At 28.6% G+C, this 23125-nt stretch overlaps 2 long non-coding RNA genes across 2 annotated transcripts; both read right to left on the bottom strand.

Annotated features, from left to right (window-relative positions):
- Positions 1-1649: 1649 nt before the first annotated feature.
- On the bottom strand, positions 1650-4831 carry LOC136081843 (uncharacterized). Its single transcript, XR_010639181.1, has 2 exons — positions 4613-4831; positions 1650-2145 (listed from the first exon to the last, which is right to left on the bottom strand). It is a non-coding gene; the product is annotated as an uncharacterized LOC136081843 (long non-coding RNA).
- Positions 4832-18654: 13823 nt separating this feature from the next.
- On the bottom strand, positions 18655-22636 carry LOC136081842 (uncharacterized). Its single transcript, XR_010639180.1, has 3 exons — positions 19401-22636; positions 19143-19247; positions 18655-19072 (listed from the first exon to the last, which is right to left on the bottom strand). It is a non-coding gene; the product is annotated as an uncharacterized LOC136081842 (long non-coding RNA).
- Positions 22637-23125: the final 489 nt, after the last annotated feature.

The following is a 23125-nucleotide window of genomic DNA, read 5'->3' as shown; positions in this document are numbered from 1 at the left end:
TCAATAAAAAAAAGAATCATGAATTCATGATATTATTGCATAGCAAAACAAAATTCTGCCTTGAACTTAAGAATGTAAATTTAAAAAAAATGTTTATTGAAATACTTCGAAAAAAACTGCTTCGAAGTGAAACATCTCTCTCTCTCTCTCTCTCTCTCTCTCTCTCTCTCTCTCTCTCTCTCTCTCTCTCTTTTGTACAAATACTGTAAAAAACTTGAAAATTTTTCGAAAACGTGTGCGTTATTAAATTTCAAAAAGTATTGAAATAAGCATATCTTACTAGAAATATGCTAAGCATATTTTTGAGCCTCTTAGAGCTTTTTGCATCAGCATACCCGAGCCTGTTCCAAAAATTTCAGATGCTTATAAAAAAACGTATATGTATATATTTGCAGTGCCGCACTAGGCGTCGCACTCCTTCTAAAAAAGGAAATAGGTTAACAAAAAGGCTTCAGGAAAATAACCTAAGTCGGTTTTCTATACAGTTCACACCTATAAAAACAAGTTAAAGTATCTTAATACAGAGGTAGCCAGAATATTTTTTACTTATGAACAGCCGATTGGTTGCATAAAATTTGTATCAAATAAAAAACTGGCTACCTCTGTAGTAACATGATTCGATCCATTAATCTTTGCGGACTGAAATAAATACGAAAAAACTATTACGCAAAAACTTTTTTTGGTTTTATATTAATTTAATATACCATTAAGTTGATAATATGATGCAAAATTTTGTTTTTTATCATAATCAATTCAAAAATTTACCAAGAACATGTGGCTTTTTTAACCCTAAAATTCCCCCTCTTTAAGAAGGAAAATTAAATAAAAAATTATTATTCTTTTTTTAATTAGCTTATTTATTAATTCTTTTTTTAATTACTAACCTAACTCCGTCAAAAAGTATTAAAAAAGTAAAAATTGAAAAAATCTTTAATAAATGTAAATAAAATCCTATTTCCGCTAAGTGATGCATAGCGTCGCGTAGGAACGTTTTTAAATGTTTTGAAATGACCAACTTTTAAACAAAAAGAAAATTCCAAATATTTTTACGTTCATATGTATGACAAAAAGTTTCATCAAAAAAAAAATTTATTGTGATAGGAAAATGGGAACAAGAAACCCTATATTCTTATACTCTTGTGTCAATATACTGTATCATTTAATTATGTATAGATATTAAATAATTAAGGATATTAATAAATCAGAGCAGAAAAAAAATGTGCGAGAATGTGGGATTATATAAATAAAGTAAACAATATTTTATAATAAATACTTTTACTTTAGTAGCATATAAACAAAGGGGGCATCCATAAAGTACGTACGCAGTAAAATAACTGATTATGACCCCCCCCCTTCCTCGCAGGTGTATTCTTTTAGCCCTTTCTCCCATCCCCCACCTACCTCTGCGTACGTACACCTTACTTATTACAAAATTAAAACCCCTCTTCCCCAACGCAAATAATTAAAAAGCTTTGAAAAAAACTTCTAGTTAAATGGACATATCACTGTTGCATAACATTATAATAAATATAATAATAGAGCTAAACAAGTTCAATTACTAATATGCACATGGAAATCTTACGTACACTATTGTTTCTACTGAACACTGGTTAAATCTCTCCTAGTGAGTCTACTCAAAACTCATCTAGTAAAAAGCTAGAACATTTTATATATTTGTTTAATTTAAGTTACACGTGACTTTAAACTAATAATAAAACGTTTTTCATCAAAGGATATATTCTAAAGTCCAATTAAGATAAGCATCACCTTTAGGATTGCGAGAAGTCAGGAGTGGATCGGGGTTACCATCTCTTCCGTCAAGGTAATTTCCGCTTGAAACGCTTTTGATTGCGTATTGATCTCGATCATTCACGTTTACAAACTGCCATTGAAGATGATCGTGAGAACTAAGATGGTAATGATTGTGAACGTGTTCAAGTTGTAGGATTTTTCCGTTAAGATATTTTCCACTGGAAACACTTTTAATGACATAATTACCATTTGGCAAACGTTCAATATTCCAATTAAGGTAGACATCCCCACGTGGATCTCTATTTGTCATCAAAGGGTTTGCTTCACCCCCACGCCCATCAAGATAGTACCTGCTTGAAACACTCCTAATTGCAACTGGCATTTTTTATTATTCTAAAAATTGTGCAAAAATGTTGAAAATGAATAAATAATTTTAGTTTGTAAAAGCTGGACCTAACAGCTTAGAAAATAGATAAATATATATAAAAAAAAATAAAAAATACATAAATTAAAACCTAAATATTAAACCAAAATTTTCAAATCAAAACACCGTTTCTAGAGCATTTTAGTTAATTTTTAAAAGTTAAACATTTAATAATATGTCGTCTTTTAAAATTTTTATTTCATTTGTTTTTGAATAAATCTGAAGTATTTAAATTAATTTTATATACATATATTAGAGTGGCTAATATAACAGGGTTGGGCATAAAACAGGTTATATAATTACTAACAGAATGATTTTTTTGCTTCCTTTTGATACACAATTTCAGAAATTAAAAAAAATATGACGATTTAATAATTCTAATAACAAAATCAATAGTAAACAATAAAAGATATAAATTCAGATGAGATATCTGAATCAAGTCATTTACCTGAGGCAAAGAAGGTTTCAATAAAAATGTTTTTTTTTAAACCATATTTCAACAAGTAATAAAAAACACTTTAAAGCGTATTTTTAAAAAGATATATTTATTGTAATAAAAAATAAAAATTAAATGCAGCAATTCTATTCAAAGCTAAAAAAAATGTCTAATCTTGCCCAGTGATTCGGTTTGTACCAGGTTACCCGAGTTAGCTCAAAACATTATGAAAACAATATTTCTATTTACAAGTATTATTTTATGTTTTATTTTAAACTATGGCATTGCAAATAGACTTATCAAAGAGATTTTTTTAAATAGTAGTGCTATTTTATTATCAAGATATTAGCCAATAAATGTGAGAGACAACTCCACGTACATAGAAAAGTGGGCGGAAAATGTTATCCTACCTATGTTTAAGCTATCTGTACATTACACTAATAATATATATATATATATATATATATATATATATATATATATATATATATATATATATATATATATATATATAGCTATATATATATATATTTATAAATTATTAAAAGCTATATATATATATATATATATATATATATATATATATATATATATATATATATATATATATATATATATATATATATAGCTATATATATATATATATTTATAAATTATTAAAAGCATTGCTGGATCATCAGGAAGAGGCTCTTCCTGATGATCCAGCAATGGTGAAACTTAAAGTAGAAGATAAAAGTTAGATAAGTGTTTTTTACTAATTTATTATTGCTCTGTTCTTTAAGAACATTGAGCACTCTATTTGTAAAATACACTAACATAATTTACACATATATATATATATATATATATATATATATATATATATATATATATATATATATATATATATATATATATATATAGCTATATATATATATCTATTTATAAATTATTAAAAGCATTGCTGGATCATCAGGAAGAGGCTCTTCCTGATGATCCAGCAATGGTGAAACTTAAAGTAGAAGATAAAAGTTAGATAAGTGTTTTTTACTAATTTATTATTGCTCTGTTCTTTAAGAACATTGAGCACTCTATTTGTAAAATACACTAACATAATTTACATATATATATATATATATATATATATATATATATATATATATATAAAATTTGTTTGTAAACTAGTAAAAAAACAAAATTATTTTTAGATCCATACAGGCAGCTACGCACGTTATTCAAATACCTAATGGATTAATATGATTCTAAGTCTGATACAACCTTATAACCCGTTGAAAACTCAAAGTTTCATTCAAAAATGATTTATATAAGTTCGCTTTAAGAATAAAAAATCACAATAAAAAATCATTCTTTAAAATAACTTTCTCATTCTTCTTGATTTTTACTTTATCAATAAAACTTTCCTTGATAACTCTGCGCTTCTTATTTCCTTGATAGCTCTGCGCTTCTTATTTTAGTTTTTTACAGTAGCAGTGATTCTTTACAGTATCTACCCAGTGGGCACGGTACGTTTTTAAAACGTTTTTTAGACGTTTTTATAGGATTTAAACATAATAAAAAACGTTCAAAGAACGTTTTAAAAACGTACTGTGCCCACTCAGAAAAGACGTTGCTATGAGTAAAATTTTGTACGTTTTCTTCAAAGGAAGTATGTTTTAGAAAAATCTAATTATTATCTAAAATGAAATTCGTTAAGTGTAAAGATCAAGTGTAAGTAATAAAAAAAAAAGTTATAAAATTGTAGTAACAAAACTTTAAAAACAAAAAATTGTGGTTAAATTTGTGACTAAAGTTAGTTTGACGATAAAATTAGTAGTACATTTTTTTTCCTAACAATTTTAACTTATTCAACTGTGTTAAAGATTTAAATGATTAACAAGTATTTTGATGGCCAAACAGTATGTGTTTGTCAAAATACTTTAATAAAACTTGTCAGTTAATGAGAAAATTAGAAAAAGACTTGAGAAAAAGGTTTATTTTTTCTTAAAAGAAAAAAAACATACCTTTAATATGAATTTAATGCTACCAAGTTTTATAATCGCTGTTAAAAATACAAAGAAAGCTAAAAAAAGATTTAGTAATTTAAAAATCAGTAAAGAACACAAAAAGAAGATTTTATTAATACCATTTATTTTATTTAAAAAAAATTAAACTTTGAAAGAATAAAAATTATTTATTTCATTAAAAATAACTCATCAAAACGCTTCCCTAGTTTTCTAATCTTTAGGCTAACACTAAACAGACTTTTAAAAACGTTGTTTCACTTTGGTGAAAAAACGAAAGTAAAGTATGCGGGTTGGCGCATGCAATACAAAACAGTATAATACAAAAACACTACTAAGGAATTTTATTTGTTCTCAAATCAATTTTGTTTTCTTTGATCAATGTTGATCTTTTTAAAGCAGCTGAATCATATGGCTCTGTGAATTGAATCGTATGACCCTGTGAACGCAGTTATTGACAAAGACTTGAATTGAAAGAATATAAAATAGCTTACGTTTACTTTTAATGACATAAAATAACAAAACATATACAAACAAAAAAACAAAAAAATAATTAATTGTATATTTTTTATTTACATTTTTTATTACGTTGTGTCTAGCGTAACGGTACTGTTGCTTTATTTTTTTTATCTTAAAGTCACGGTAGTCAAGTTTGATTGGTATATTTTAAGTCACGGTTGCGAATATTATTGAATGATTTTGAAAGTTTTATTTGGACACATTTAAAAAGAACTAAAGCTTCACATTGCACGTTTAGCATTGTGGTACCATATTGATTTATCGTCCACGGGATGATAAATCAACTGATTTAGGGACAGGTGCAGTGGAGCACACATACATCGATTAAGGGCTTTGGTTTGGGCATGCATTTTTTAAATAAAAGAAAAAAAAATCAACCAAACAGAAATCACTACCGTGACTTTAAGAAAAAAATTAAAGCGACGGTATCGTTGCGCTAGACACAGCGTTTTTATTAACACAGTGTGTTATAAATGTGTAAATTGTTATGACGCGTTTTGTTAAAACAAATCAATATTTTATTTAGGGTCTTTAAAACATATAAATGATAACTAGGGGTGCACCGATGCCTACTTTTGGCCGATGTTGATACCGATTGGTTCTTCCCTATACCGATGCATCGGTATAGATCTATAATTCGAATTTGTACTCTTTTCTTTTTTACTAATAGGTAAATTAAGATTTTTTTTCAAATATAATGTTAACGGTCAATTTTAATGCTTGCTTATTTGCTAAAGTTTGTTTAATGCTTAGTCGCTTTGCTATTTGTTAATTTAATTTTTTATTCTTAAAGGAACAGAGCAATAATAAGTTATTGATTTCTGACGAGTCTTAATTGATGAAACAGTGTTAAATGAAAAACGTTTGATGAGTGATTTTCTACTAATTTATATATATATATATATATATATATATATATATATATATATATATATATATATATATATATATATATATATATATATATATATATATATATATATATATATATATATATATAATCTAGGACAGTTTAGCCTATGCATCGACATCGGCAACGGTCTTGGTAAACATCGACTGATGCTAATTGTTTTAAAAAATCAGTTTATTTTTGTGTTTCTATATCACATGGAAAATTTTCATTTTCATTTTCGGAGTTAAAACCCAAATAAACGCGTGTTCATTATGATCTAGGCGTAAACCAAAAGCAAGTTGCTTTCATGCGCAGTTTTACTCAAGTTTAACAAGTGGTTTATAAGATTGTGTAGCCAAATTTAAATGTTGCGTGGTTTTATTTTTAACTTCTTGTTTGTTTCAGAAACTTAGGGGCTGTTTAAATAAATCGAGCTAGCCCCGTTAGCTGGGCTGACTCATTTTATCAAGATCTTTCCATGAATAATTTTTATTTATAAAAATTAAACTTGTTTACATTACAAACGGGATAACTGAGATCTTGATTGATTTCGTTTGATCCAACTCAGGTTAAACAAGTTTTTTCTGTATAAACGCGAACAAATAAGTGTTACAAAACAACGTCAAAAAATATTATCTAATCTTTTTTTGTAATCAGAGTATCCAGCTTCAACCAGTTTGAGCGGCCGTGGTAACCAGTTTGAGTGGCCGTGGCGCAGTGGTCAAAGCACTTGCTTAAGAAGAAAGAGATCCAGGGTTCGAATTGAGCTCTGGTATACTTTGTGCCATTAGTAAGGAAGGAGGCGTGAACTTCCTAGTTAAATGCTTTTCTGTGGTGCTCTATGAAATAAAATAAAAAAACCAACTGATAGGCTAAAATTGCTCAAAGGAGCCGTCTGTTCTGGGTGAGCATAACCATAGTAAATTCTTACAGTTTTTCATTATTGTGTAGCTAATACTTCCAAGAAAAATACTCGTATTTAGACAAGGTACGGAGTCAGACACAAAGTTTATAAATTGATTACCAGCTTTAAGGATTTTTTTTTTCCTATAAGACAATCTATATCACATTAAAAGATTGAAGTGCTTCTAATAGAAATTGATTCTATAAAATCTCTTAATGTAATGCTAATATCAAGTTGATATTTATCAGTTTAACGTAAAACGAAAACGACATATTCTTCTCCTTGTTATTAATTGCTGTTTTAAACTCTTCTTCTTTCTTCCAAGTTTAATGTCAACACTTTTGTGTTTCAAATGCAAATGGAAACGTAAAAGTAAACCATTCAACGTGTTTTCTGTATTTGAGAAATAATTTTGAAGCCATGGCGCAGTGGTTAGAGCTCTGGCTCAGAACCAAGAGGTCTAAGGTTCGACCGGCTCTGGCCCAATAAACGACATTGGTAAGGAAGGAGACGTGAACTTCTTAGTTAAATGCTTTTCCACGGTGTTCTGATTTTTTTGTTTTCTGATTAGATTTTTTTACTCAACCAACGAGCTCTTTCAAGATCGACAGCAGATTTACATCTGGTAATTGGTGTAATTGTTGACTGTTTTGTTTACAACTAGTTATCTTAGATTTTTTCTCACAGGATCATGAACGTCAAGAGTAATGTTAATAGAAGAGAACTGATCCATATCGAAATTTTCTAAAATCTCGGTGAATAGTGCTATTCTCAGATCGAAAATATCACCGTTTCTAAATTGCGAAAACCCTTGGATGAACATCTTTTGAATGAGAACATATTTATGCAACACTATTCAAGTAATATTTAGAGATATCATTATTTGAATTTAGAGTTGAGAATATCTCTTGAATTTGTCTAGGAGCCATCGAACTTTTTTTTTTATCACTTTGTTATAATTTTTTCCTTATTTCTACTGAGTTAATCTTAAAGTACAAGTTTAATAGATTTTTGAGCATTTTTGTTAAATAACACATCAGTGAAACATTTTTTTTTCATTATACTTTTCTTTTTTTTTTTGTCTTACTATGTTTATTTTTTTATCGTCAAAATGTTTTCAATCTCACCCCTTCGTTTAGGATGATAATCTAATAATTTTATAGTGGCTTATTAATGTAACCTACCTCACAAAAATACCTTGATATTTATTTGGAGTTTTACTAAACTAGAACACTGCATATAAATAAATTCATCAAATTACACAGCATAAAAATAAATTCATCAAATTTCAAAAAATTTTCATCAGATTTTTATATCTTTCACTTTCCTTGGGAATCTCATAATTATGGCAATCTAAAACGGATATTATTTTCCGGGCATGCTTTGATGATATCAGATAAAAAAAATTGTGAAGCTAAATTATTTCCAATAACCACCTTCTTTCCTGAAAGAGTTGCTGTTTCAAGTGAAAAATTTCGAGAGTCAAACCAACCAGATTTTAAATTATAAAACAACCATGGGAGAAAGAAACTGACCAGCCTCATTCCTGCAATACATAATACTAACAGTTCTTTTAGAATGCTGCACTTTTCTTTTTACGCGTTTAAGGCCTCGTTTAAAAATTATTGTTTTTGAGCCTGAGTTATCCCTCCCAATTTTCTCATCAGAGTCAAACATATTAGTATTATGAACGTTTTGTAGTGTAATGAAAAGCTCATCAAAATATATATAAATTGAATCTCTATTAATTTTAGCTATTGCTATTTTATGTAGTCAGTAATTCTGGCAGATTGTTGCAAGCAAAAAAGGATTTTATTCAATCATAGCAAGGGAAGTTGTTTTTCTATGTTAAATTAGTTACATTTATCCTGTTCAAATTGGGCTTTAATCTGGTCTGCCCTCCAGGTTTTTTTATATGTCCCAGCCTGCTCTTGTTGTGCGGAGCACCATATAGTATATTAAATAACTTTGATTCCTTGAAGATTGACATTTTGTTCGTTGTGATATCCATACAGACATTTTGAATGGCTTTACCTGATGTATATGATTGACTACCTGGTTTACGCTTGTAAATTCTCATACTCCGTGCAATTGTTCTTGTATGTTTGGTATTGTTTTATGTTTTAACGTTACTTAAACTAAAAACAATTGTTTGAAACAATAAAAAATTGCAATAGGATGGAAATGTCAATTAGTGAAAATTATCTTATAAAATAAAAAGAAAAAAGTTTTGGCTTTTGTGGAAATATGATAAAGAGTAAACAAAAACGAGTGGCTTTATAACTGGAATATACCACATCTACAGATGAGTTTTTAAAAAGCAATTTATGCAAAAAAAAAAAAAAAAAACTAGAACATTTTAGGGCATTTTTTGGGGATATATAAAAATCAATATTATGTTGTTTGAGTCAGTTTAAATAAACACATTTCCACAAGTTAGAATCACCTCAACAATCATTATAATTTAAAAAATATACACAGAATGCAGAATAAAAATTTAAATGGGTAGTTATTTTACAATTACATTTGCAGGCCAATACTAACAAGCAAAATTATCAGTCATCTCCATTATCAAAGTCTTACGGTAATAAGTTAGTTATGTTTTTTATTCAATGGTTTAAAACGTATTTAATAAAAACGATATAAATTTTTAATATCACATAATACCACGTGATATTTTTTTTACATTTATGTGATACTATTATTCCAAAAATTAGGGGAAGTTTGTGTACCTATGGCCGGATTTTTTCAATGACCCAAATCAAGGCTCTAGACTTGTCTAAAAATGGTGAAACTGATATGATCACATCTTTATACTAATTAGTTTGTATTAATATAGGTATGATGACTTGAATTATAAAAGTCCGTCATGTAGAAGAGTTTAAAAATTAGTAGCCCTAGGTATAATTTAATTGTACCGAGGACCACCAGCTATGGTTCCTAGGGCCGCTCTCTATAAATTAGGTTTAACTCCATAATCAACAGACTACAAAAATAGTCACTTAAATTTTATTAAAAATTTGTTTAATCTAGCATTGTTGTCAAAAAATTTATCTAATGATATATAGAAACTTCAAATTTTCAATATTTAAAAATGTTTAATGTTGCTGGTTCCAATTAAATCAAAGATTTTTAAACATGTTTTTTTTTTTCAATTTTTGTTGCACGTTGAAGTGCAATAGCGCTTCTTTCTGGAGTGTCAGTGAGAATTCGTCATTTAACTGGTTTTTTACCTCCTCTTTTAGATAAACGAGGTTTTGCTTTCGGAAAAGGACAAACCTGTTCTGGCGTTATTCATGAAACAGATTTTGATAGAGAAAAGTCTATTTCCATTGCAGACGAATCGTTGCCTTGTAAAGGAATATAATTGTTTTGTGAATTTATTGCTGAATTTTTGACTAACTCTTTTTTTTGTGTCAGAAATATAATTATTTGGACAATTTAATGCTGGATCTTGTCTATCGGCTACACTTGAACTCAAATATTCATCATCAGAAAATATGTTTTAATTAACTGGCCATACACCAGACACACGAAAACCTGCTAGAATTTTTAAAGGAGTAAAAACCAAAGGATAGCGTTTGTCAATGTTTTCTGCAACGTCATATATGGTGATTGGTTTTCCTGGATTTGACAACTTCAAGTCACAACAAACTGTGCTGTAGTATTTCTTTAAAGGTCCAAAAACACATGTAATAATGCTTACTTTTCCTCCACATACCAGCCAAAAGCTGAAGCTTATGGCTGGTATGTGGAGGAAAGTAAGCATTATTATACCATTTTCTTTAGCAAAAGTAATCGCTTCAATACAGGCATAACTTTCATAGTTATCCAATAGTAATAATTCTAGCTGATCTATAAAACATTTGATATGGAAAATAAAATGTTTCAAAAACAATAAAAAATTTTCAGCATTTGACCATCCACTTATATGTGCAGTTCCCTTAGTTCATGGAGGTGCTCCTTTCGGCATATGATTTTTGAAGTTCACTCTTGGAAAAATCATCATAGGGGGTATGGAATTTCCGATTGCATTCACACAGCTAATAATAGTTATATTAGTTCCTCATTCACCAGAAGTTAAGCTCCCATTCTGTTTTTTCCCTTTTGGGGCTACAACCTTAAAAGGTGTGTGCGCATTTGTAATACCTGTTTCATCTACATTAAAGATGCATGTAGGCAAAAAATATATTTTGAGAAGACTTCAAGATATTTTGAAAAAAAAATGAAACATTTGCTTTGTTGAAACTGGTGGCTCTTGCTAAACTTGTGGCATGCGGCTTCCTTCGAGAAAGAAACTTATTATTTCTTTTCATAAAATCAGAATACCATTGCTCACCGGCTTTACTACTTTTATCCCAGGAGGTTGGATATTTTTTGGCATTGGCTTTTGCATACTCAAAAGCAAGCTTTTTAAGCTGTGGCTTTGACAGTCCATAATGCATATTGCTTGCAATGACAAGGTACTCAACTAAGGCTTTTTCTTCATCTTTAAAGAATACATTCCAAACAGCACATTGGTTAAAATATTGATATTTTGGTTCAGTATTTTTAGAACTATTCTTCTGACAAAAGTTTCTTTGGAGTGTTGTTCTGCTGATACTAAAATTTCTTGCTGCAGTCCTAACCGGAAATTCATTCTTCATTACTGTTTCTGCAGCAAGAGTTACACTATCTACATTAGGTTTTAAACGCTTTTTTCCATTATTATTCCTAGTCATCTAAAAAAATTGTTAAAAAAAATCTCAAATAATTTTAAATTGAAATATATACAAATTTTTAAAATCTGTAAAGATAAATTTAATAAATACCAAGTTATTATCAAATAAAAAAAATTTATTTTGATCAAAATACCTGAATGCCTATGAATTTTAAAAGTAAATATGCAATAATAAAATAATAACAAAAAAAATACTTCTTCACTAGCGATTCCACGGCTTAACAAAAAACATTTGACGTTTGACAAAACACATGTAAATTTCATAAACTTTGCTCTCATCTTTTTGTATGGTTAAGCAAGGGCAATGAGGTTTTTTGCATCAGTTAGTGTTACTCAACCTCTTTCCAACCATATATAGAAAGTATATACTAGGCTTTGTATGGCTTTATTTATATATTATCTATATCTTGAGACCAATTTTCATAAAAAAACTTGCCGCGGGAACGTTTTTTTAAAACTAAGCTTTTGAAGGCAAGGATCCCTTAGAGTTTAAACACATCTAATTTTTATGAAACTTTCCATATTTATTAAGAAAAGGACGAGGAATCTAATGGAATCTGGACGTTTTTTAACATTTATACAAAAAAAATTTAGTTTTTACCCAGCTAGCACACATACATTGATAAAACGTTAGAACAATGTTGTGCGGTGCGTTGGCCCAACATCGACCGCCAACGTTGTTTTTATATCATTTTGGTTACAAATGCGACGTCGCCAACAACCAAAAAACAACGTTGGTTCAATGTTGTATATTAAGTCGGCATTGCGTAATGTTTTACTTTGATTCAACGTTGTACTTTACGTTGCCTCAACGTTGTATTTTACGTTGGCAAAGCGTTGTATTTTACGTTGGTAAAACGTTGTATTTTTCGTTGGTAAAACGTTGTATTTTAAGTTGATTCAACGTTATATTTACCTGTTATCGGAACCGAATTTTTTTTTTTCATGTTATGCATACACATTTAAACATAAAATATTATGTATTTATACGCGTGTATAATCGTATATATATGTAAAAATGCATTTATATGTACGCATTTCCGCCATTTTGATGCTGAGTTAACAATTATTACTACATATAATTATACTTATTATTTTGCATCTGATTAAAGAGAGATTATTTATGTTTGTTTTGCTTGTGGCTTGATATTTCATTACATAAAAAAGAGAAAAATATATAAGCAAATATATTTCCATGATGAACTGAAATATCTAAATGAAAAATAGTTCTCATAAATTATACAAATGTATATTTGTATATCCGCCTTTTCTCTATGCAAACGTAACGTTCATCCAGTGTATAAAATCCAACGTTGATAAAATCCAAAATCCACTGTATAAAATTCAACGTTGTTCCAATGTATGTATATACATCAAATCAACAACGGGTAAATAACATTGGATCAACGTTGGGTTTAGATCGTAAAAAAAATCAATTTTTTGCGATGTTTTTACATACGTTGAACCAATGTAAATGAGCCAGCTGTTTTTAGTTCCATCGGTATTAATTTCATTATTAAACAAATGACATTGGATCAACGTTGGTTTTGCATTGGAAAAAACAGCCGACGTTTACGATGGTTTTACATACGTTGGCCCAACGTAAGTGTGCTAGCTGGGTAGCGTTTAAAAGCTTCAAGGTTGATTTATATAGAAAAAAAAGTGTTTTTGAAAAACGTCTAGGTGGAAATGGCAAGCTTAGCCTTTCCTTTATTTAAAACAAGCATTTATTTAAGTTATTCTAAAGAATTGGTACTAAGGATTTGCATGTATAAATTATGTGTATATGTATATGTGTATGTAAATTATGTGTATATATATGCTTTTCTTCGCGTATTTAATGACGTTATCTGTTTTGATATTTGCGTTTGTTTTGGTTAAATTATGAAAATTAAATTGAAAGTGAAAGTGTAATTCTTAAAATTTTAATCAAATGAAAATAAATATTTAATAAATCCAGGTATAAGGTCTGCATTCTTCAAGAAAGTTAAAATCTTGATTTTAACTATTTTAATTACAGGTTGCTCTTATTTAAACTCTTTTTTTTTAAAACAAAAACCTAAATATAGTATTCAACAGATGCTCACAAAAATGGAATTGTGTAAGTAATTCTTTATTTCTTTTTACATTTATTTGCCTATTATTACATCATATTATTTTTACATTTGTTAATTGGTTAAGTACTATGAACACTAGTGATAATTATTTTAATTCCCTTATTTTAGGTGTTGACATTTACAATAGTCTCAACAAAATGGTTGCTCCATCTATAAGTCAAGACAGTAAGTCAAAACTATAAATTAGGAATACTGTAGCACAAATTTTTTTCTTTTTAATTGAATTCTATTTATAATTTATTTTTTTTAACTGAATTCTATTTATTGAAACCAAAGTGTAATGATCCACCCCTTATTTTTCTTAAATATGTCACTTAAATTGAGTTTTAATTTTAGCATCTAACATTGTTTTGGGTTATCAAAATATTAATGGAGGCATTGTATTCCTAAAAAATCTAGATTTGGTTTTAACCAATCGCCATTTTTTACAAATTTGTAAAGAAAAAGATAAATTTAACTTGACATGGCCGCAGCTTTCGGTAATTTTTACATCTTTGTTTAAACATCCTATATCTAAAGTTATGCTGATAAAGTGCCTTCAAAAGTCAAAAGATTTCATTGCAAAATTAAATCGTGCCAAAAGTTTTGATTTAACAAAGTATTTTTTAAGCTCTGTTTTCTCTTTGAATGTTGCATTTTATGATGTTGATTTGTCACCTTCTGATGCTTGTTCTACCCCTACTTCTATCCACAAAATAATACTTAAAAAATAAAAAATACTTTGTTAAGTCATACGAGAATTTTTTTTTAACATCTTTATTTCCAACTAGGCGACAAGCAACCACTATTAGAATTAGAAATTACTGGAAGAGCCAAGGCGAAGTTTATATAGCAAGATTACAATTAACACACGACTTAAAAAATTGCAAATTATATGAATCAGGAAAACAAGATGAATGTAGCGAATTCCAAAGAACTGATGTGTTATGAAACCCTGGCAATGTTATTATTCATCAATACAGGAGTATCAATAGTATTGCGAAGACATTGTAAAGACTTTGCCAGATACACCATATAAAGAAAGCTTATGGGTAAGTCCATCATGCCGGACTTTATAGAAAGTTTTTGATGTCCAGAGCAGTAGAATTTGCTTAGCCCCTTTTAACTAATTCTATGTAGAACCTTTCTGTAACAATAGTTAGCAAGTCAGCTGTAAAACAAGATGATTGAAGTCCATATGTTTCTTATGTCATCTGCAAATAGATCAACCTTTGAGCTTTTCAGGGTGATCATTAATTTTGGTTAAAGTTAACCCATCACTTAGTGACACTAGTGTGAATTCTAAGCGTTTAGTGCCACAGGGTCTGTGTGTTTTGTGATTGTAATGTTATTGTTTTGATGTTTTGTGTTGATAGACAACTTGACTTACCTTCTCGCTGGTGTCTATTTTTAAAAATGATTAGATTGTTATGTTACTGAAACTTGCTACTTCTAATCATTCAATAAAAGCAAAGAAATAAGTTTTAGAATAAAAACATTTTTTTATGTTATTTAAATTTTTTATCTTGGGTGTTGTCAATCGTTCACATAAACAATCTCAAAGAGTAAGTTTCTTATTTTATACTTATTTAATTTTTAATTTTTTTAATTTTTAAACAATTTTCTTATATATATATATATATATATATATATATATATATATATATATATATATATATATATATATATATATATATATATATATATATATATATATATATATATATACAGGGTGACCACAAAGTATCCGCACACGAGACGGTTTCATCTTGTGAAAATATAAGCATAAAAGCACTTATGTATTTTCTTATTTATTTGTTGTTTTTGGTTAATATTATGTCATAAACTTTATATACTTTACTTTATATACTTTGTAAACTATGTTCAATTGGTTTTTTTAGAATGGTGCGCGTTTCTCCTTTGTGCGGCAACTTTTCCTAATTTTATCAACTTTTCTCAATGGCCGCCATCGAGCCCCGATCTTAACCTGATGGATTTCTCAGTCTGGAGCGTCCTAGAAGGAAAGGCATGCCAAAAGCCGCATAAAAATATTGAAAGTTTAAAAAAATCACTACTGAAAGCTTGGGATTCTCTGGACCCTGCCTACTTGCTCGCCACCGTCGAAGCATTCCCGAGACGCCTACAGGCCTGTTATTTTGCTGATGGAGGAAAATTCGAATTCAATCTTTGAATCATAATTGTTATAGTTCAATAAATGTTTTAAAATAAAATTTGTGTTCTACATGCTTTTTATTAAGCTCTTTATCTGTGCGGATACTTTGTGGTCACCCTGTATATATATATATATATATACATCTAATAAAATAGTTCTCAGTTATTTACTGATATTTTTTTGATAATTTACAGTAATATACTATTTACAGTAGTATCATTATTTTATGACCAGTCTGTAATTTTTTAAAATTTCATTTTTTATTTAATTTTTCAAACGAATTAAAAAAATATTTTAAATACATTGTGTGTCTTTGTTTCTAATAATAATTTTTTTACATTTTTAGGTAGAGTTTCTGCTGTTATACCTGCCTATTGCTGTTGTAAGTACTCCAAATTTCAGAAAGTTCATTTGCTGTAAGTTATTTTCATTAAAAATTAAATTTTAACTTTATTTAGGAATCTTCTGTCTGGTAAAAAGGTCATTCTGTAAAATTCCGACAAATTTCAATGCCTTTATGCAGTAATTTACTGACCCGTCTGTAAATTACTTAATAGCTTCAAAATGATGTACTTTTTGGATTCCATGATTTGTTTATGCATATTTGTATGGTGTAATTAAAATATAACCCCAAATTTTATTTTCCAAAACTAACTAAATAAGTAAAAACCATCAGTCTGTAAAATAGATGATTCTGCAAAATCTAGTCAGATTAAAAAAAAAGTTGGATCATTATAAAAAATTTCGAGTCAAATTTAATAACAGTTCAAAAATATCAAATATATTCAAAGTCGATATGCCCAATTGGTTTGTGCAGCCCTTTTGCAGTAATTTACTGACCGGTCTGTAAATTGTACAATAATTTCAAAATGATGTGCTATTTGGATTCCATGAATCTGTTATGCATATTTGTATGGTGTAATTATAATATGTTCCCAAATTTTATTTTCAAAAACTAAGTAAATAAGTGAAAGCCCTCAGTCTGTAAAATAGATGATTCAGATCAATCTCGTTAGATTAACAAAAAAATTTTGGTGTATTTTATTTTCTTATAGTTGGTGGATCACTGTGGAAAATTTAAAGTCAAATGTAATAATGGTTCATAAGTTATTCTAAAATCAATGTGAAACCAAAACTAAGTAAATAAGTTCAAACCCACAGTCTGTAAAATAGACGATTCTGGGCAATCCCGACAGAAGTAAAAAAAATTTTTTGGTATTTTATTTTCTTATAGTTGTTGAATCAATATGGAAAATTTCAAGTCAAACATAATAACGGTTCAAAAGTTAATCAAAAGTCGATATGATTAAACAATACTCTCTTTTTTGGTGCCATAACTCTGCAAATTTTCCATACTTATGCCTTTCGTCAAAAAATCATCATTTTTTGCACTACAAAAAATTCAATAACTTTGGATCCGCTTAACTTCAAAGGCCAAATGACCCCTTATTTTTTAAGTCAAGTCAAGTTCTATACAATGATATAAATTATACATGCTTATTTGATTTATAAAAAATGGAATGGCTATCTTCACAACTACTACTACAACTACTACTACAATAACAGCAACAACAATAACAACAACAACAACAACAACAACAACAACAACAACAACAACAACAACAACAACAACAACTACTACTACTACTACTACTACTACTACTACTAATACTACTACTACTACTACTACTACTACTACTACTACAACTACAATAAAATATAATAAAAATCACAGAGATTTAATATAAGTATATCAAAAGCAAGTACACAATTTGATTGATACACGTATATCAATAACAAAATTGACTAATAAATCTGAGCAAAATTAACAAACTGTACGTGTTAAATGGTGTTCCCAAAACAACCGCGAAAAAAAATGCTCATCGCCAATCGGAATTTAGCAATCTACCTCGTGATCAAACAAATTCTATATCAGAGAAACAAACATATGACCCTAGGTACAAGCAAACTATATGGCCCGAGGTGCAAGACTTGATAGCTTTATGCAAAACGTCATCTATTAACAAACCCACATTGAGAGTAAACTTATTGAACATCGCATTTAGTACTTAAGTAACAAAAAATATTATCTAATAGAGCCTATAGAAAAGCATTTCCTCTAGGATTGTAAAAAACAATATAAGATAAAAGCAGCAAAACTTTACTTTAGACCATCAAAAAGCGTTTTCTAATTATAATATGCCGTGGCGGCGCTCTCTGAGTATCAAAATAGGATTAAAAAACAATTTTTTTTAAAACTAATCCCCTGACTGAAAAGCATAACTTAGAACTTTTTAGATTTCAAATAAAGTGGGGTGGCCCTAGGTACAAGGAGGCCCTAGGTACACGTACTTCCCCTACTATTGAATATGGTACCCCAAAAAATATATTAAAATCTGATTGGAACTAGAGCACACTTTCATTTTTATAACATAAATACATAATTTGAAATAATTTTTAAAATTGCTATCAAACTTGAAAATCTTTGCCTCAATTCCCCTCAAAAATTGAAAATAACCGAATTTGAAAGTAATTACTTAAAATCTACTAGTCATTTTAGCATAAAATTCGGAACATTTTTTAACCGTGGTAACATTCATTTGAGAGAAAATAAATGAAAACAAATGAATATTTTAGATTTTTTTTTTTTTTCTTAAATATTCAATAAACTTATACGATAAGAAAAATAAAAATAAAAACAAAAAAAAAAGAACGCGAAGACTCGCAAAGACCATCAGGTCTTATCATCGAGAACCGCACGCAAATATTAAGTAAATTAAATTAACATGAAATATAAAATAAAAAAACAAAACAATGTTGTAGTAATAATTAGCGAGAATATTTCGTAAGAATATATATATGTAAATGGTATAAAGAAATTCTTGATACTTTTATATATAAATACAAAAATATTTTAAAAAGTACTGATTTTGAATATTTTAAAAATTGAAATTTTAAAAAAACTGAATACTTAAAAAAAACTTTTAAAAAGTACTAAAAGAAGTTCTTGATTATTTTACATATAAATACAAAAATATAAATATGCAAAATTGCAAGAACTGTCGTTTTAAAACTCTTTATACAAGATTTTTTTTTGAGTATCCTTCCCTGCTTCTTGCGATTTCGCATATTTCACAACTGCAAGTTTTTAGTTTCCTAAAATTGTTTAAAAAATTATAATTTTATATTTCTTTACAACAGATATAAAAATAAAATAACATTTTACCCATTTTGTGTTTTAGCTGGGATAGCCATCTTTGACCAGTCAATATCAAAACTACTTTTCTACCTGAGATCAACAACATTTGTTCTTTCAACTATACCCCTACACCTTAAAAAGATAAAGATATGCTAGTACCAAGCAAAATGAGATTTGATTCATTTATCAAATCTTATTTCTTTGAGTTCAACAATGGTTTTACGTTTATGACATAAATACTTTTTATATATATTTATTTAGTTAAAAATCATTAAGTATACCAACCTTAGACACAATCCAGTAGGGTATCGATCATCAGCAATATTATAATCCAAAAAACAACTCTGAAATTTAGAAATTATATGGCTTTGGCTGTTTATTTTCATATGACTTTTGAAGATCTAAAATAGTCTGAGGATGTGATTTACCGAGTCTTAACATTTTTTTAAACAAAAATTGTTCTACGATTGTCTTTTGCAATTAAATTTGAGGCAGAAAAAATGGCGGATTAAAGATGGTCGTAATAGACAAAAAAAGCGCGAAAAAATCTTAAAAATGCCATACTTAATAGGAGTTTTCTGATTTGGTGGACTATATACATAGTGATCAGTAAAATATACTCTTTCAGAAAACATTGAAATTAATTTGGACACAATTCAGAAAACCTAAATTTAGTTAAGGCTAACCGTGCCTGAAAGCCTAATCCAATCTCGCGGAATGCAACAAATGAATATATATTCACTTCATATCGCTCTCTGCCTACATTATTTACAGTAAAAATAGTTTTTGAACTAAAAAACTGGTTAGTTTTTTCACAGTTCTTACAATATAACTCAATGCAATGTGAAAACCCCATTCTCAGATCTAATATATCAGTTATTTTCAGTGATGAGTTGCATAATATACGGTTAGCAGACGATCCCATGGCTCAAAAGGAGGTGAATAATTTCCTTTGCAGTAGAGTTTTTCCCATTGCTCAAAAGTAGGTAGGCTTTTTCGGAAACCGTTTAGTTTATACATAAAAGTAAACAAAAATTGACACGTTGTTAAAGTAAATATTAGTATGGATCTACAATCAGTTCTTTATGACGACAGTTTAAGCCTGAACAGGTCTGAAGAAAGCTCTGACGATAGTGGAATTCTACGAGGCTATTTATTCCGTATGGATTAATTTGTTAAAAGTTGCGTCAAGATTTGTAATTTGTGATTTAAATGCGTCGCAATACAATAATTTGTGAGGAATTCAAATACCTCAATTCAATTTAGAGCAATGGGAAAACTCTACGGCAAACGAAATTATTCACCTCCTTTTGAGCCATGGGATCGTCTGCTAACCATTAAATTACAGTGTCTGCATGCCCGGCAGCCGGCTAGTAAAAACGTAAAGCCTACATGTCCGGCAGTTCAAGTACGCATGCGCATATTATCGCTACATTCTCTTTTTTTGATTTTTTTTTTTTCACTTTTTAAAAAGAAAAAATATAAAGATAATATAAATGCAGGGCATGAAGTTTCTGCATGTATAATCCACCCGGCACTTTTAATATAAGAAGATATATTAGTTTATTCTACTGTCAAGTAGATAGAATATTCGAATGCGGTTGCAGGTATTTAAATCTGCCCGGCATTTTCAATTATATAAAATAAATAGCGCATGCGTACTTGAACTGCCGGGCATGTAGGCTTTACGTTTTTACTACCAGGCTGCCGGGCATGCAGACACGGCAATTAAATTATTATATTGTTTTTGCCAATTAGTTACCAAAATAATTTTTGAAACAATATTAAGACGGGCTGAAAGGAAGAAGAGGACGGGATTTAGCAGCTTTTAACTTAAATTTAAAAATTAAGCTGAATACCCTAATATTAGCAAAAACTTAAGGGGGCATAACCCCATAAATAAAAATATCTTTAATTTTGATATTTAAATAATTTTTTCTATTTATTAAGTAAATTCATAATAAAACTAAGATTAAAAAAAAAAAAAATTAAAAAAAAAGAAAGGGTTGCCCTGTGGGCCAATTTTTAGGGGGCAAAAACTTAAAAATTGACCATTTTGTGGCAAAAATATTTCAAAATGCAGAAGGTCACATAGAATAAAATTTGGCATTTAACTAGCTTGATGTTAGAGGTATGCAATGAACCTCAAAAACTTAACAACTTACTTATTCCTTGGGGTCGTGCTTTATTTGTTTGAAGGATACAAAAAAAATGATATTTTTATCCCCCATAATGACCGAAAAATCGTTATATTTTATTTTTAACACATATATTCTTATAATTTTGAGGTTTATTGCACAACCTTGTACATAATAAATAATCTGTCAAAATATGAGAAGTTTTAATCAAACCGTTTTTGAAATATCTTTGCCACAGTCAGGCAAAGTTAGAAAAACGTGGAAATTTTAGAAAAAAAGGTTTAAAAAAAAAAAATATGTTAACTCTATTGTTAATAATAGTTATATTTATCTGGAGCCTTTTTATCTATTAAGTATTGCACTGTAGACTATATTCAAACAATAGATGTGCTTTATTTATCAAAAGTCTTATTTAATAACCCTTTTCTACTTGCGAATGAATAAAAAGCTAAAACTTTTTTATTTTAGCTTTTTATTCATTCCGTTATTTGAACTAAATCCACGCCGCTGCCAAGTACCATCAACAGATACACCTGCATCACATAATATATCTGCTTGACTATCTAAATGAGGCAAAATAGATTGCTGCTGTCTGACGATTGGATCTTGTTTTTTCAATGCTCGTATTTCTTTAACAGCTTGATGCATTATATTTTTGGCAACTTTTTTGATTGCAACTTGATAATTAGAAGCAATATTATTGTAACTTTTTTCTGTCATAGGGGGAGGATGATTTAGTAATGCAAGAAATAGTTTCAAAGATTAATAACCTTTTCCTATTCTACGCATACGTGATACGTCCTATTCTACGCATATGTGAACACTCTGGGCACAAAAGAATCTTAAAAGTTTCAGCTAACAATTCCATATCAACTATTCGGTTGCCTGTAATGCTTTTTGAACAGCAGTTATCAACAACTTTAACCATTGAACCATTTAACTTTGTATAAGAAACTGTTGTTGCTATGTTTTCTTTATTTGTAACTTTAGAGTTTTCAGTAAAATGTTTAGAGTGTTGGTTAACATGAAACTTCCTACTTTTATGTCTTTAAGATCGAAACTTACGAGATGATTCCATTTCAATTTGTAAATATTTTTCAACTTTTTAGTCATACTAGTTACATAAATATACAAAGCAATAGATAGAAAGCTTATAAATAGCATAGATAGATAAATATACATAGCAAAACAGCATCTTATAAAGCATACTACCTTGTTTAAATACTGAAAAATAAAAAAATATATAAAAACCAATTTTGTAAAACATAAACAAACATTCTAACAAGACCAGTCTGTCAAATCAGTAGTTTAATTAGTTAAATAACTCTATTATGCTTATTACGTCGTTGTACAAACAAAAAGCCTTCTGTACAAACAAAAAGCCATCTGTACAAACAAAAAGCCATAATCAACTTTGAAAAAAGGGCTTAAAAAGATGAAAAACAACATTTAAAAACGGTTGCTATGCGCGTTGCTAGGGTAATTTAAATAATGAACATCTAAATAGATGAAATTTTGACCAACATCAGCATAGATAGCAAAAATTTAAAAATCAGCAATGGTTTCTACGATAAATTTGAGTTAAAATAAGTGTATTTTTAAAAAATTAATTTTTTCAATAATTTACACTTTTTTAATAGGGTTGTGCCCCCTTAATTTTTTTAAAGTTGTTTTATGACCAACTTATTCATCACAAAACCAAAAAAAAATAAAAAATAGAAACAAAGAAAAATAGTTATACATTACTTTAAAGGATACTAGAACGCAAATAAAATAATTACAAAAACTTAATTAAAACCGCTCCTACAGCCAGATAAACTGATATTGAAAATTCTAGCAGATATTTTATGAAATATTAATCATTTTACTTTT

This window comes from Hydra vulgaris, chromosome 06 (genome assembly GCF_038396675.1).
Source record: "Hydra vulgaris chromosome 06, alternate assembly HydraT2T_AEP".
NCBI classification, from domain to species: Eukaryota; Metazoa; Cnidaria; class Hydrozoa; order Anthoathecata; family Hydridae; genus Hydra; species Hydra vulgaris.
The sequence above is the reverse complement of the archived record's forward strand: the minus strand, read 5'-3'. Positions and strand labels throughout refer to the sequence as shown.